The sequence below is a fragment of the Thermobia domestica genome, chromosome 1, assembly GCF_964235325.1.
Source record: "Thermobia domestica chromosome 1, izTheDome1.hap1.1, whole genome shotgun sequence".
Lineage (NCBI taxonomy): Eukaryota > Metazoa > Arthropoda > Insecta > Zygentoma > Lepismatidae > Thermobia > Thermobia domestica.
Window position 1 is genome coordinate 168403239 of NC_137454.1, and position 16538 is coordinate 168419776.

General features: G+C 36.6%; 1 protein-coding gene across 6 annotated transcripts in view; it reads right to left on the reverse strand.

Moving 5' to 3' along the window:
- The window catches only part of stac (C2 and C2B_Munc13-like domain-containing protein staccato), a 335805-nt gene that overhangs the window by 64543 nt on the left and 254724 nt on the right, over positions 1–16538 (reverse strand). The window lies entirely within an intron of this gene.

Genomic DNA, 16538 nt, shown 5'->3' on the forward strand with positions numbered 1-16538 from the left:
ATTAGCAGCTAAAGGACATAAAGTTACAGCTAATTCAAAAGATTCTGCGGTGAGTCCTTGGGAAACGCAACCATATAAATGTTTCAAACGATAACAAGGAACACTTTCACGATCATTCTGCCAATCATGTCTATGCATTTTTTCTAAAACATTAATTAAATTAGGGTAGTCCACACAAGTTATATATTTAAGGTACTGTAACACATGTTCCACACCAGTATCAGTAACCATTGTATTCTGAATCGAAAGTTTTGTTAGTTTCCTGCACAGCCCAAATCTCGCTTGTTTTTCATTACCTGTTGGATCGAAACACAGATGGTTTATTCCGTCATCTGAAATTTTATTATTTGACACATCAAGTTCTCTTAAATCACTACAATATGCACCAATAGTTTTCACTACATCATCAGATATATTTGCCCAGCACAAATTAAGACTCTGTAAACGCTGTAATGATATGATCATTTCTTTCAAAGGTTCTCGCGGCAATTTAGCACTGTATGCAAGGTTTAATTCCTTCAGCACATCCTGACATCTGTATGTAATTAGCTTAAGTATGAATCCCAAATGATTTGCTTCTCTCTTCAACTCGAGTTTTTCCATAGTAGACGTAATAAGCAAATGCAAATGAGGAGGGCGGAGAAGTTTCTTTCGCTTTAGTGTTTGTATAATATCATTAGTTAGCTTCCCAGGAACAGTTTCAAATGGGCCAACAAGATACACAAAATCTCCCTGACCAAGATAGTTGTTTATATAATCCTTGCACCACACACTGTCCATGTGCAAGGCAATATTTTCAAGGCACAATTCTTTTAGCTGCTGAACCGGCTTGCAAGATGGCATTTCGCCATATACTTTACTACTACTGCACACTATTAATGTAATAAACATACACTACACAAGTCTCCACTATCATTAATATGTAGAAACCAAATTTTTGATCCCGTCCTTTATAACTCAAAACAAATGTCCCACTGTAACTCCTAACCGAATAACACCTAGCCACAGTTTATTCAAGTCTTACTCAGTCGTCACAGACTAATACCACAGAGACTTGTTATTTCCTCTGTGCTAATACCTACATGCTTTCAATGTTGCCAAGTGTTTCGACTATCGCGCGGTGGCGACACGTTTCGTAACGATTGCGAAGGTTTCGCAATCACCTTCAGAACATCGGAAACAATTAGGCGCGCTATACATTACGAGATCAATCCTAGGAAATATCTTAGGATTTATCTTCGGAAAAATGTTATGACATATCTTGTAGGAAACCTTACCCTTGTGTGCCATACACGTGAAGATTTTTCCTGTCTGACCGAATGACGCATATCAACATTGTGAAATAGTTCTATTTAATAAAAGTATAAAGTTGAAGAATTACTATGCTAACCACACTGCACATCCCACTGATATTAATATCAGACGCTATATAGTTAAATTGGATACCTCTAAAAAAAAAAAAAAAAAAGCATAAGTCAGAAGGGTGCTGGTATACTTTTGGCGCACCACATTTTAGAAGATTTACAAGTAAAATTTAATGCATGAAAAGACATATTTATAAGGAACAAATTTTTTGGAAGCAACATAATTAAATACAAAGTAATACCCTGTATTTTATGTTTACAACTGTAGGGTTACTAGTGTAAAATCATTATAAATGTTTTAACGACGGTTAAAATAGGTGAGACAATGTTTAGCAGAAAGGGTCCAGCTATTTTTTCTAAGAAATGCTACAATTTCGGTAGTTTATATTCATATTAGTTTAGTTTAGGTTGGTTCAGATTAGTTACGGTTATGTTACGTTAGATTATATTAGTACATGGGTCCAACACAATTTTCAAAAAGTGATAGAATTTCGCTTACTTCTATTAATATTAGGTTAGTTTAAGCTAGTTAACTTCATTAGGTTAGATTTAGTTAGGTTGTGTTAGGTCTAAGTACTTGCATCTTCCATTTCTCCTGTAAATTTTGTATGTTCTGCTTACTTCTGGACCCCTTCTGCGAAACTTTTACGTAAGTGAGTGCATATGAAAATTGACCGGTGTTACTATTTTCCACCACCGGTGTATTTCTGCATAGTTTACAGAAGCTATAATTTATGTTTACGAGTGGAGCGCTACTACCACGATACCATGACAAGTGCTATTCAAACTCGTATCATTGCCAAAACGCACTCGTTTTCACTACATCAACTGACGCGCCTGCTTCCTTCGCTCGCACCCCCTCACTGACGCTCGGGACTCCGCTTAGCCCTTCTCTGACTCGGTTAAATAGCATTCGTACTTTCTAGAAACAACCTAGCACAACTTGGTTTGCGTTTTTTGCACTATAGTTTTTATACTATATATATCTTTACCCCGTATTTGTACGCAAATCGTAAAAGAATTGTAGTTTATCAACAATTGCTTTTGTTGGTCCCCTTCAGGGATTTTATCTATGCTATGTAAGATATTTTCATGCCGGTCAACGCAAATCATTTAGGAAATAGTGACAAATTATAATTTTTCAACAATTATTTCGAGTGGTACATCTAAAGTAAACCTGCACGATCAGAAGATACCTCATCATTTGTGTTTTCATTTGTTTTGTTTTCACTTTCTCTCACCTGATGTCGCTTAAATCGAAATCTTACGAATTTTCTTTCCGAAATAGAGCGTGCTCTAAACAAGAGAAATCTCATAGGATCGTTCAGAACACAGGAAATGACAAAAGATCTGTTGCCATACACGTTGAGATTTTGACTCTAGGATAAATCGTAAGAGATTTCCTAGGATCTATCTTATAGTGTATAGCCGGCCTAACGTGAGAGATGTCAGTTGAATAATCCTTTCCGGAAAACGTTAAATTCGCATTTCATAACACCATACTATGCATGCTTCACAATTTGCATTTCATATTTGTAACGATCAAGTACCTAATGCAAGTACGTAATGTTAAATTTGGTTTTGAAAGGCTGCTCCACAGACAACGTTACAAAAATGAAAAGAGAGTGACTCCCCCCCCCCACACACACACACAATCTCTGCTTAGGGTTGCCAATTGGTCGGTTTTTCACCGGCCTGGTCGGGAATATTGGTGTTATTTTGATTAAAGCCGGTGACCGGTGCAAACTTCCTACCAGCCCATTTATGACTTTTTTTTTTTTCAAACTTTTATCTAGTTTGAAGTATAGACTTAAAAAGTAACTTTCATTCTGTAAATCCAAAGCTGTCTCCAATCACCATCTATCAACGATTAATATATTTTGTTCATCTGTTTACATAATTTCAAAGAGATGACAGGGACTGTATCACGGAAAATTTGAAATTTACTTGTAAGGAATTTTACACATTTGAGAGTAAAAAAGGACTTCTTAAAGCAATTTCCTGTAGTTGAAGTATAAGTTTAAAGAATAAATTTCATTTTCCAAATTCAAAAATGTCACGTAAAGATTAATTTGTTCTTTTTTCCGATAATTTTAGAGATGGTGATAAATACAATAAAATGATCAAGGCCGAATTCAGCTTCTTATTTATAGTAGGGATGGCCAATTCCGGAAAGTGAATTTCCGGAATCTGGATTCCGGAAAATTGTGGCCATTCCTAATTTACAGGCCCGTATCCACGGGGGACAAGGGGGGCCGGGCCCCCCTAAACTTTGGCTGGCCCCAATAAAATTTCACGGTAGGCTTGCAAATGAACTATAATATGATGATGAAGTATAATATGATTGGGTCGGCCCTCTCTAGCTTCTACCGGGACCCCCTAAATTTTGGGGCTAGCTACGGGCCTGCTAATTTATAGCGCATTGTATCTATTAAGCTTATTAGTGAATGTACTAAGGATATGCAGAATACAGGTGCTAATGCACTTTTGTTCACGATAGTATTTTCCTTCCCATGGGGAGGGGTCCGAACAGAGATACTTCACACTTAAACCTATATCTTAGAAAAACCGGCGCCCCCTCAATATTCCCTATTTTCCATAGTTGGCAACCCTATCTCTGCTGGGGTCTATTTCTCAAATTAGTTAGCCTTTATTATTATTATTATTATTATTATTATTATTATTATTATTATTATTATTATTATTATTATTATTACAATTCGAAAATGAAGAAACAATGGAATTACAATGAAAGTAATTCCGAAATACTAACGTTGATACTTCTAATTTGCCATGATTTCATGGTATAAGCAAAATATAAAATGTTTGGTTTTGAAAAGTTTCACACTAGTATTACAAGATTAGTTTTGAGAAACAGATCCCTGCTACACCACCTAGTCGGGGGATCCCCAAATGGAGTTATACTGTTACGTGTTTACTACAGAAAGAGACGAATGCTTATAATAGAACAAATATAATTGTCCGTTCATCACACAAGAAAAATGCTTAATGAATACAAAAGCGGAAATTTGAAATTTTGAATATTGTAATTTCATAATTGTAATTATTGTAATTATTATATAGTAAGACTATTCATGGCTTTGGATTAATTGTTTTAACAAAAGAGACACTGACCAAAGCTTAAAACTTTACTTTATTTTAAATTATAATTTGTAACTGTTTCGGATATCTAGCATATCCTTCTTCAGACACGATCGTGTCTGAAGAAGGATATGCTAGATATCCGAAACAGTTACAAATTATAATTTAAAATAAAGTAAAGTTTTAAGCTTTGGTCAGTGTCTCTTTCGTTAAAGTAATTATTATATATATATGTGTATTGTAATTATTGTAATTATACATATTGAAATTCATCCATGTTGAAAATTTGATCAAGATCGGTCGGGTGATTCAAGAGATTAGGAGTCACAAGAATAGTCACTTTCAATTTTATAATATAGATTTATTGTAGTATAATGTTATATCGCTCAATCCTCGATGTGCCGTATACCTAAGGAGGCTAAAATTTATATTGATAAACAATTATTCAGCGTTTCGCCCATGAAATCAAACTTGAGGTCACATGCAGTAAGCTTTTATCAATGTCATGAAAATATTATTTCGATATTAATTTTATGAGCACACATTAAAAATTTCCAAGTCTTGGAGCCAAGGCCATACCCATGTAGTAGACATCTATGGTGTACGGTATTACCGATGTTCAATACTTACTGATGCTCAATACTACATTTCTCTTTAGTTTTGGAAGAGGAACACCACTATATGCGCTTTGAAATGAAATGAAGTATCTAGTTTAACGTCCCACGATTATGCGCCAAGGCTAAGGGAGACGATAATGATGAGAAATGACTGAAATGGTGGAATAAAGAAAGGAGGAGGAAACGGAAAAAAGCCGAGAAAATCCACGCACATAGTGTTTGTTCACCAAAAAAGCTCACATGGCGCAACATGACACCTGTGTGGTTTGAAAACGAGCAATATCTACAGAAAACGGGAACAATCAATGCAGAAAACGACATACTATAGCTATATGCTACAGGGGCAGATTGACTCACACGGATTGCATAAACTACTTGGAACACATTCACTCCAGCAGCATTTTTACTGAAGCCAAGAAATCCATCTTCTCTTTTTTTTACATTCTATTATATAAAAAAATCAAGTAATGCTGGTACTTGTGCAAGACTCTTGGTCTTGGTCTTGCAGGTATGGTCTTGGTCTTGGTCTTGGTCTTGCAGGTATGGTCTTGGTCTTGGTTTTGGTCTTGCATCGAGATTCCTGGTCTTGGTCTTGGTCTTGCATGCAAGACTCTTGCAAAAACTGCAAGACCAAGACTCTTGCGCTCATCACTACACACAGCATCACAAAGTCGGCGCCATGTTTCGCTGTTGGTCGGAAATATTGCGAATGATACGCTTCTTTAAGCGTCCGCCACACAAATTCAGGCCGTGCCTTGAAATAAGGTGAATGATGAGTCAACCAACCCTAGGTCTAAAGCAACCATAATACACATTTCCAGTCATCAGTGGTCCATGTTGCATGTTCGCGTCACCATTGGCGTCGTGCTAAAGAGTCATGGTACAATATCATCAGTTTCACCCATGCAACCCACCCCGCCCTATGAACAAAAAAATCTGTATAGCCAAAAAGAAAAATCCAATTCATATAACTCGGGCGGACTCTGTCGACACACGCCGCGTGGGGTGCTGCTTTAACTCCTCCGTCACTCACACTGCAGTCCCACGACGGTTCTGAGTCACAATCCGCTTTAATGTTCCTTGAGACCTGTCACTGAGGGTTTTCTTCAGACCATAGTTCATCTACGTCGATGTGGTTTTGCTACGTGTTTTATAGGCTATTATCACCTTGGACACTATCTCCCGCGATACATCGAACACACTTGCCACTTTCGTCACATTAGAACTACATAACTGAGCGCCAATAATTTGCCCTCTTCGCTAATCAGAGCCAGTCCCTTTTACACTACCATTGTCCGCTCAGCTCACTGCGCACTGCCGTTCTGCTGTCCCTCACCTAGTACGGAATTTTCCATAATTCATCACCACCAATAGCCTGGCGCTGCGGTCGCTGCGTGACCGTTGCCAACACAGAAACCTGATCTATTTTCAAGTCCAGGTATTTCCATTAAATTAATAAGTACGTGTATATCTTAATATCATCTTTTTGCTCACCTCAACCATAGGTAGGTAGGCAACATGGAAATTTTAAAACTTTTCTCTCGCTTGGGAGAGCTGTTTTATACTTTGATAAGGCATCTTCTCCGTAACTGCATCTAGATATTCTATCCTTGGTCTTCCTCTTCCTGGTTTTCCTTCTGCCTATCCCTCTATCAGCACAGTGATCCAATCGGAGTGTCGAATAAGATGGCCAAGCATGTTGTTTCTTCTTTTTCCTATAATCTTCATGATCTGTCGACCTTCATTTGCTTCCTTTAGTACGTCTTCATACCTTTTCTTATTGGTCCATGATATGCACAGCATTCTGCGCCAACCACTACATTTCAAATGCTTCCAGCTCGGATATTTCAGCTTTTCTCAATGTCCACGTCTCTGATCCGTACAGCGCCACGCTCCATACCAATGTCTTAATACATCGTTTACGAACGTCCAGCGACACATTTCTTGATGTTAGTAGTCCTCTTTTCCTATTGAATGCTTGTTTAGCCTGTGCTATTCTGGAACTTATGTCTTTTTCACTTCTTTCCTCGAACCCCGGTTCAGTACGCCACTGTTTGGAAACATATGTATTTCTTTCAGTACAATACATGAGATTCGACTTTGATTAGTTGAGTGAAGTTTAGCGTCCAGTACTAGGGCTATATGAGACGTGGATCTACAGCTGAACGTGGGATCCGAACTAAATGAGTTCTCACCGGGGATCAAACCCGGATCTCCCGCGCCTAAGCATCGACTTGCGAATTATATATCCGGCGTTGTGTGGATCATGTTTATTAAGTAGCAGTGGGTGGACAACAACATTAAAGTAGCAACATTTCTAACTTCTTTAAAATACATTCCTGAAATCAAAGAATAATATGCCATTTTTCACACGTAATCTTTTGGTAAATCCAAAATAGGAGGTTCAGTACACTAGTGAATGATTTTGAGATTATTTGTTCTTGCTAAGTTCATCATCTAAGTGTGACGCTATCAATTAATCTGAAGATGTATTCTTTAACAATGGGAAAGAAATTGACAAAATATTTCACTCAATAGCATTTTCCCAATAATAATCACTCAGAGGAATCTGAGAATTACTCGTTGATTTCAGGAATATTTCACGTGTCATTAATTTGACACATTACGAGACACGTAATCAGAGTTTCGGAAAGTTCTTGAGCGCAATCTCCCACAAATTTTACCCGTCTTCCTCTTCTCGAAAAGAAAGGAAAAAAAGTACTAGAGGAGACCAGAGTTGAGTGATAAAACCAAGATAAATTTGCTTCGTATAGTAATAAATTGATTAAATTTAGTGTTCTTAAAAGGAATTTTTATGGTATAATTCAAATTTGATTTGAAATTTTAACAAAAATAATGTCGCCTAAAAAAAAAATCTCAAGGGCGCAACCTGTGCCCTAAAACCTGCCTGTGCGTCCCTTGCAGGTAATAATTAGTACTACATGTCAGAGAAAGGCAATACGGATTGGAATTTAAAAGACTCTTTTTTCAAAGGATACATTAATGTGCAGTTCAACTTAGGATTTGAAGTTTATATGGCACTAAGAACTGAATCCGATACTTCCGTGCAAAAAGTAAAGATTATTCACTCAAAAGAGAGTTTTGCGTATGGAACGAAGTAAAAGGGCAGAAGATATTTTATATATGATCCCGTACTCCAGTAGCGTAGCCAGGATGTGTGTTTGGAGGGGGGGGGCAAGTGCTGTTATAGGTACACATAGAAAAATTACAAACAAAAAAAAATATATAAACATAAAAATATATAAAAAATTACAAACATCAAAGTACCAAAGTACATTGTCGGACCTCTTTGGGGGGGCGGCCCCTCTGCCCCCCCTTCCCTACGCCACTGCCGTACTCATTGGCAAGAAAAAAATCAGAGGCCAGTAGCGTCATTTCAGATGCTGGTGCGGAGGGATGGGGAGAGAAGGGGACTACGAAGTAAGTAGAGCTAATTATTTTTTCATGGGTATATTATTAGACAATTGATTAAAATGTATATAGGAATTCATAAAATCTGACCCCGATACACAAGAGATTATAGTGATCCGATATCCCATGTCATATAAGCTGTTCGAAAACAAAGAGTGCTCGAATTAACAGCAAATGAAACTATCCTTCGCACACTACACAAGTAGATGTTCGGGCAGGTAACTGGTGTTCGATCAGTGGTCAGTGTTTATATCGGATCCTACGCTCGATGCAGAAGTTGGCGTAGTTGGACGATGATTTCCAAGCATGTCCGCACGTAGTCGAATCGGCTTTACATACGGAAACTTACGAAGCCAGAGAAGCTACACCAACTAGAGGACGCTGGGTTGTTCTGTTAGTACGGGGACGTGTGTTATCCTATTAGAAGCTGAGATGCCAGAAACTGTCCAAAAAAGATATGAAATGGATAGTCGATTACCATCTATAGTAGAATTCCAGGTAATAATAGTGTATGGAGAGTGTGAACAGTATTGAATTTCTCCCTCATCTAAGGCTGCCTCTTTGAGAAAAAATATTCTCATCACTGAATAGCCCTCTCATTGCCTTTTATTTACCTCACTAGTTCAGCCTCTTCCGACACCACCGAAGACGTTCTCGGCGATGAATAAGTGCCATGAGGTAATCGGGCAAGAAAAAAGCAGCAACATAGACCTAACTCGAACAAATGATTGTTTAATGCTCGGGTGCTGACATAAAGGCCACAATGATGTTTCTAACTGCACTCGCTGTCCTGTCAGTTAAGGCGGCCCTCGTTCTGTCAAACTTCCGAAACCTAAAGAGTTGTTAAAACTAAGGCAGGCTCGGGTTAGCGCCTAGGGTGAGTGTCAAAAATGCCGCCCTAGGCTCCAGCCTACTCTTCTCCGACTTACGTACAACAGAATAAATTAATTTAATGCACTAGAAATTTCTCATGTAGCAGTTTCAGCATTACAGATTCTAATATACTGTATATTGTATGACAGTGTGGTAATTGAAGCACTTCGAGGTGGGGAGGAAGTTAGTACAAGTATATTTTAGGTCCACACTAAGAGTATATTCTTGCAGCAGTGGCGTATACTGGTTTGATGGCTTGGGCTACCACTAACCTTTATAACACCTGTACATTATTATTATTATTATTATTATTATTATTATTATTATTATTATTATTATTATTATTATTATTATTATTATTATTATTAGACTTTTTCCACTTTATTATACAATCTTCAAAACAAGAAAAAAAACTTTACACCATCCTTTTATCAAGTAGATAAATATCATTTTCTCTTCACTAGCAAGACTTATATTATCTTATTAGTATTACGGAAAAACGATCGTACATTTCTACTTTTATTTGTTGCATGAACTATCACTACATTTTGCATAGGATAGGTGGTTACCCTACTCACCAGAGCAAATGGAAACTGTCCGAGTAATAATAAACGTTGAAATAGGTGATTAGGAAAGAAGGAGCCTCAGTCTGTAAACCTACGCAAACTACTGTAAAACACAAAATTTTCGTTGCGTTAACGCAAATCGCTACGGAACGAGGCTCATGATGTCCAAAACAATTCCCAGTGACCCCCAAAATGCACTCACTGTCTTTACTCGTGTAATTTCCTTTTACTCTTCACTCACGCCCAAGAAACTGATTTCTCTAGAGGCCCGTTCATTCATATGCTGTGGGCGAAGGTGGAGCGAAGGGGAATGCTCTGATACGATTCTTACTGTAGTAGGTAGAGAGTGGTTCCTGCTGCGTTGTCATACTGAAGACCTCTCAAGTACGCGAGACAGGCTGCGTGCAAAGAATTCAGTATCTTTCTAAATACATTCAATTCTCAGAAACTTTTATCATTGAAAGAAGATACTAAATTATAAAATTATTAATATAATTTAGTTCATATTATAACTTTATTTTGTAATATTCTAGGGGTGCTGCCGGTAGACCCGATAGTCCATAAAATATGCCACTGTCTTGCAGACTGTGTTAATTTCTCAACACATTCCAAAAGAAACGTGTAGGAAAATACCCCTGTACAATATGGAAAAGGTTATAATATCTCAGTTCACAGTATTTTTCTCACAAAGAACTTGAAAAATCAGTTTTTCTAACGTACATAGTGTATAAAAGATCTTGGGTATTTTCTGTGAGAGCGTTGTGCTCATAATTCTAATTGGTGTAATCACAAGAATACTAATGTTAAATTTAAGTTACAAATATGCATAACCGCAATTATTATGAATATTCAAAGTAGTTAACCTTCTAGTTTAAAAGTGGTGTATTACACACACAAAAAAAAAAGTAGAACACACATTCGTTAAAAACTGTCTTATATCCATTGTTCACAGTAAAATAGCTTCCAACGAAAACATAGAACTAAACCTGAGAGCAGTGGCGTAACTAAAGGCTTGGGGGCCTCCCCCAGACAGCGTGGAGCGGGGCTCCTTCTCTAGGTTCCACTTCACGATTTGGGGCCCCCTGATGGCTTGAGGCCCTAATGCGGGGTCTGCGGGGCCCTTATTTACGCCCCTGCCTGAGAGACTGAAACACATCTCAATCTGTTTACTGTTCAGATGATGTTACTTTTCAGCGTTTCAGATAACTCACTCTACCAGTGGCGTATTTAGGATTTTGTTTCGGGGAGGGCTATACACAATACGGGGAAGAAGGGAGAGAATTGCCCACCTGAGTTTGAGAATTAATATTTTAATCAATTGTCTACTAATTCCAGTGGCGTATATAGGGGGGGGGCTTCCGGGCTTAAGCCCCCCCGAAATCTTACTTACTATAGTAAAGTATATGAAATATCTTGCAGAATTTTCACATTTTCAGGCAAAGCCCCCCCCGAAAGTTAGCAAAGCCCTCCCCGAAACAAAATCGTAAATACGCCACTGACTAATTCTGTACTAGGAAAAAACGCGAAACTCGTATGTCGGTGGAGGATCTTACCTCCCAGGCAAATCCGAAATGAAGCTCCTACAAACACACGTTGAATATTTGTAATTTCATTTCAACTTAACTGATTTCAATTTAGAAAAAGTGGAAATATTCAGTTTTATCTGTGTACGTTTTTACCTGAAAGAAAATGTTGAGACAAGTTGAAGCTGAAATATACTGATTTCAGTTTTAATGGCAAGAATTGCAGACTTGTGAATCTTATGTGATATAATACACACAAAAATTTAACAGTGAATTTAATCATTTAGTCTATTCATAGAAGAAAAAAGCAAGCATCTTGACGTACTTAATTTCCCGGGTTACTTATTTTCCCTCTCGTTTTTCTTTAATTCAAACATTTACCTTTCTTTATAACTAAACGATGTAAATATTCCTTTGCTATAATAACTAAAGTCCCATTATGTTGATATCCGTGCAAGTTGGTGTGGAACATTAGTTTCGCTTATCAGCTTCTCTTAGTTTTGGTGTTACTGACGAGGGCCGACTCAAATCACAACCAACAACGGTCAAAACTATGATAGGAGAAACGAAAGAAAGTAACAACCAAGAAAAAGAAAAGTAGAATGGACGAAAGATAGAAAAAAGAATAGAGTTCTTACATGGAATGAAATTTGACAAATGCAGTATTAGATCTATTTGTGAACATAGAGTATAAGAAAATGGAAAGTTAATAAAATTATTAGAAATTATGAAAAGGATTATTGTTGTAGCCCTACATGGAATGCGAAAAACCATCAAATTTATTTCGGGAGGGGATTGAGCCCGATGGCCCTCCCCCTAAATACGCCACTGCACTGTACTAAAACTTCTAAGAGTAGATTCTATTTCGATACAGATTCCTTATTAGAAGTTGAAAAACAACAATTTTTATTTGTATATAAATTTAACTTTTGTAATTACACATGAAGGTTGGGGTCATTACCAAGTCCCCCCCTCTAGAAAGCACAAAGGGAACGAGGTTCCGGGGAAGTGTTCAGAGGTGCCTGGGAATTTCTCCCTTTCCCCCTTCAAGTACCACACTGTTGTACGATATGTAAACAATCAAATATGAAGAGGAAATTCATTTGAGAAAATCACCGAGCAAGTACTACAGAACAAACAATGTACATTATGAGTTGTGTAGTACAGTAAGTGGTGTACAGAATAATCAAGAAAGTAGTAATATTCCTGATGAAACTATTGATAGAAGTATAAACATTGAAGTGTGTCAAGAACCTGCCAGAATAACAGAAGATCAAAACTGTGATAAGTAAAACTTAGTAGATGTGGTAGGAAAAAGTTGCTAACCACTTTGGTTTAAAGACTATTGTGTGAGTAACAAAAGATTTACCAGTCCTGCAACATTCGTCAACATATACTCAACATTAATAATAAACAGTTGAGAAACGAGACGAATGTTTCTCCATGTAAGTCAATGGGCTAAAAAAGCAAAGATAGCACAAACACTATAATTGTAGACAGCCTTATCTTTTAAAGACCGCAGTGGCTGCCGTAGAGTGATCAGTTCTGGTTTGTAGGGTCCCTGGTTCGATTCCAACTCCCATCAAGTGGGCCTGGTGACGGACAAACACCGTATGCATGAGTTTTCTCGGATTCTTCAGTTTTCTCCCTTTTCCTATATTCCACCATTATCATCCGTCTCTTCATCACAGTCTCCCCTGGCCTCGGAGTATAAACGTCAGTCATTAAACTAAAAGAGAAAGATCCATTCCATTTTTTAATTTATAGATATCGTTTAAATTTAGTATTTGTACCGGATGTTTTGTTCATTAAGACTACATGTGATTTTTTAAAAACAAAATATTAGTGTTAAATGCTGTTGGGAAGCCCCATACATAAGTGTACATTAATATACAAGTTTGATAAACGAATTCGCACATACCGAATCTAAAATTGTTTTATCAAGGCAAGCAGTCAGGCAAGTTGACTGAGGGTGAGAATAAACAGTCAACGAACACTGGGTTTACGTCACACCAGTATGATATACGGTATCAAAACTGGCTGGCTCGGAATAAACCAAACATTGCTTTCAATGTCGGTTCTTCAAAGTATTCGTTTATCTCGAAATAGAAAATGCTTGGAAATATGAATCAATGAGACACCTCCATCAAGACTACGCAGAAGAAGAGAAGGTAAACGAGAATTTGAGATGGATGTATTGTACAGACAGCGAATGCAGCTAGACAAAGGTTCTTTCGTTATCCTCTGCTATTGTCTTTCCAAAGTCAATTCTTGTATTATTTTGTTTTTGATTTCTTTGAAGGCTGTCTTGGTTTAAACCTAAGGCTAAGAGCCAGACAACAGGGCACAATTTGGCTTGGAGCCATCTCCTGCACTTTGATAGAAGTTCCATTGCACATACTTTTCTCCCTTGATTTGTGCAACTGCGAACGGTGTTGGAGGGGGGAAAATCCTGCCTCTTTTTCACACATGAAAGGATCCATTAACTAAATTTTTTACACTCGATAAATTTAATTTACAAACTTGTATCTAGCAGATCCCACGCACAACTTCAAGGGTATTTACTAGTAGTTTACATGTCTCTCTTCAAAGTTATTCACATAAATGTGGGCTATATTGAATTAAAATTCAGGTATACAATGTTAATATACGCCTGAACGTTATAAACTATAAAAGGAGATAAATGATGATTCCAAGTGAATTGTAATGGAGAATTTAGTGAAGTGATAAAAGAAACACGAAGACAATCACATTGAAACGACCTGAGATGAAACCAGAGAGATTCGTCGTATCAGAAATACGATCTCTTCTTAAGCTATCATATACCTTTGAAATCTGTTCCTATTTATCCTGCAAAGTGTTCAATAATTTTGGTGAAAAGAAGTAGTTCTTTAGAAAAAATGTTCGTATCCCGACATGATTAAATTCACTATAACTGAATCTGATACGTCAATAATTTCAAATAATCATGTGTATCCGCGTTGACAATTCTATAGTTTGAATAATTCTTATACTCTCTGTACTAACATTTTACTGAAATTATTCTAAACGAGTAATTACTAAATATTGTCTCTGTTACTACGAAAGCTATTTGAAATATTCTTGGAGTGACTGGTAGATTGCAGCACTACTTCCAAACAGAACTTCTTATTATGGGCAGTCTTCCGTTAAAATAATTTTGCATCTGTGTACGAGTTGATGAACAGCAACTGAAGTTATAGGTAATTGTTATTGTGGAATTGTAATACGTACGTGGTGTTTTTAAAAAATCACAATTTTCAAACACAAAGTATCATGAAATTTTTGGTCAACAATGGTATGAAGAATATTAGGGTTGCGACATTGAGAGAGAAAGGAAGATTATTGCCGATATATGATGATATATTATTTCACATAGTAAAAGCGACAAAAAAGGTCTGACAACCCTAAAAGCAATAAAAATACATGGTGATTTGAAACATATTCTGACTTGGCTGCGCTTGTGAAAGCCTGGAAGATGACAGAAACTTACGAACAAAATCTGTCCTAGACATTATCCAAGAAATGTACGATATGGTACACCAGGATCGCCAGATGACTTCCATCCACTCCTGAAGCTGAATAGAAGTGCCTTATTGAATAACAGATTTTGCTCAGAGCCTAAAACATCAGTGGACGAATACGTTTATTCTGCAGGAATCTGGTTTTCGGCGACAAAGTCTTTAGGCCGTCGCTGAACCAATGTATTATTGTTCAGAAATCCTACATTGAAAATTAAAACTTTCAGGGTGTAAATAAACATCGTATATGTAATTCTGAGAAATTCTCAAATATTCCTCGTACTTATAGAGACAGAGTCTTGCTATTTGGGTATATAATAGAGTTTTCATCCCAGAAGACGGATCAGCGTACAAAAATCAAAGTATGTAATGAAACTATTTTATGCATAACGTGACGATGCATCAATATTTCATCATAACTGCAAATTTGTCGAACTGTCACGATTCTACCCTTATTAGTCCACATATAACATGCACAGCAGCAGAGTTAATTAAATTGATTAGCTGTTTTACCTAGGTATGTTTGAGTACGACTTTTCTCATTTTAGTCAGATTACTGAATGGGTCACCGAGGTCAAATATATATATAAAAAATAATAATACATTAGTTTACACCATGTAATGCAATAAACATAATGGTCTTTAAAATTTTAGTATAGACACATACTGATGCTTCAACAGTTAATGAAATTTAGTTGATTCAATTTCAGAATTTCTATAGTAATTATTTTTAAAAGTTAAACAGACGTTATAAAAGTACAAGAATTTTAAGGCAAATTGTGAAATGAAGCAACGATATGCAATACTATTATAATAATTCGTTCCCAAAATAATTTAAACCTCTTTCGGTCCGTTGTACTGTATCTCTATACTTACGATTAACCTTTATTTGGATAGTAAACTATATCAGCAGGTAACACTCAAATATATAAATTATTTTTACATGATCCTTCAAGCTACTTCATTTTATTTTTATTTTATTTCATTTTCCTATGTCAAGTTTATGGATTAGCCGTTTATTCAAATTTAACCCTTTTCTAAATAATTTGTAGTAAGAATTAGAAAATTCTAAGCTTATCTATTCGTTTCGGCGTTAATGACACTTGCTAATAAGTCTAATCGCCTGTTTTGTATAATCACTGTAAGTATTAATTTTCCAATTTGCCTAGCTAACTTTTGCTATTCTGCTCCATATCAACGTTACTAACATTTTTTAAAAAAGTATTTATGTATCTGCCCCATACAATGCAATGGCGTATACAATACAATACGCCATACTTGAATACTTCTTTCACAACCCTTTATTTAAGAAAATCTACAAACAAAACTATTCTCCTAAATGCTTCTTTTACTATTTCTAACCTTACACTCCTCACTTACATTTTAGAGTCCACAAATATTATATCTAGATACTGCACACTAGTTTTCACGTATTTAAAGATTAGCAAGTAAAGTTTGAAGTTTTGCATTTCTCCTCACTCTCCATTTCCGCACTCAAACACGTTAGTTAAGATGAAGGAAT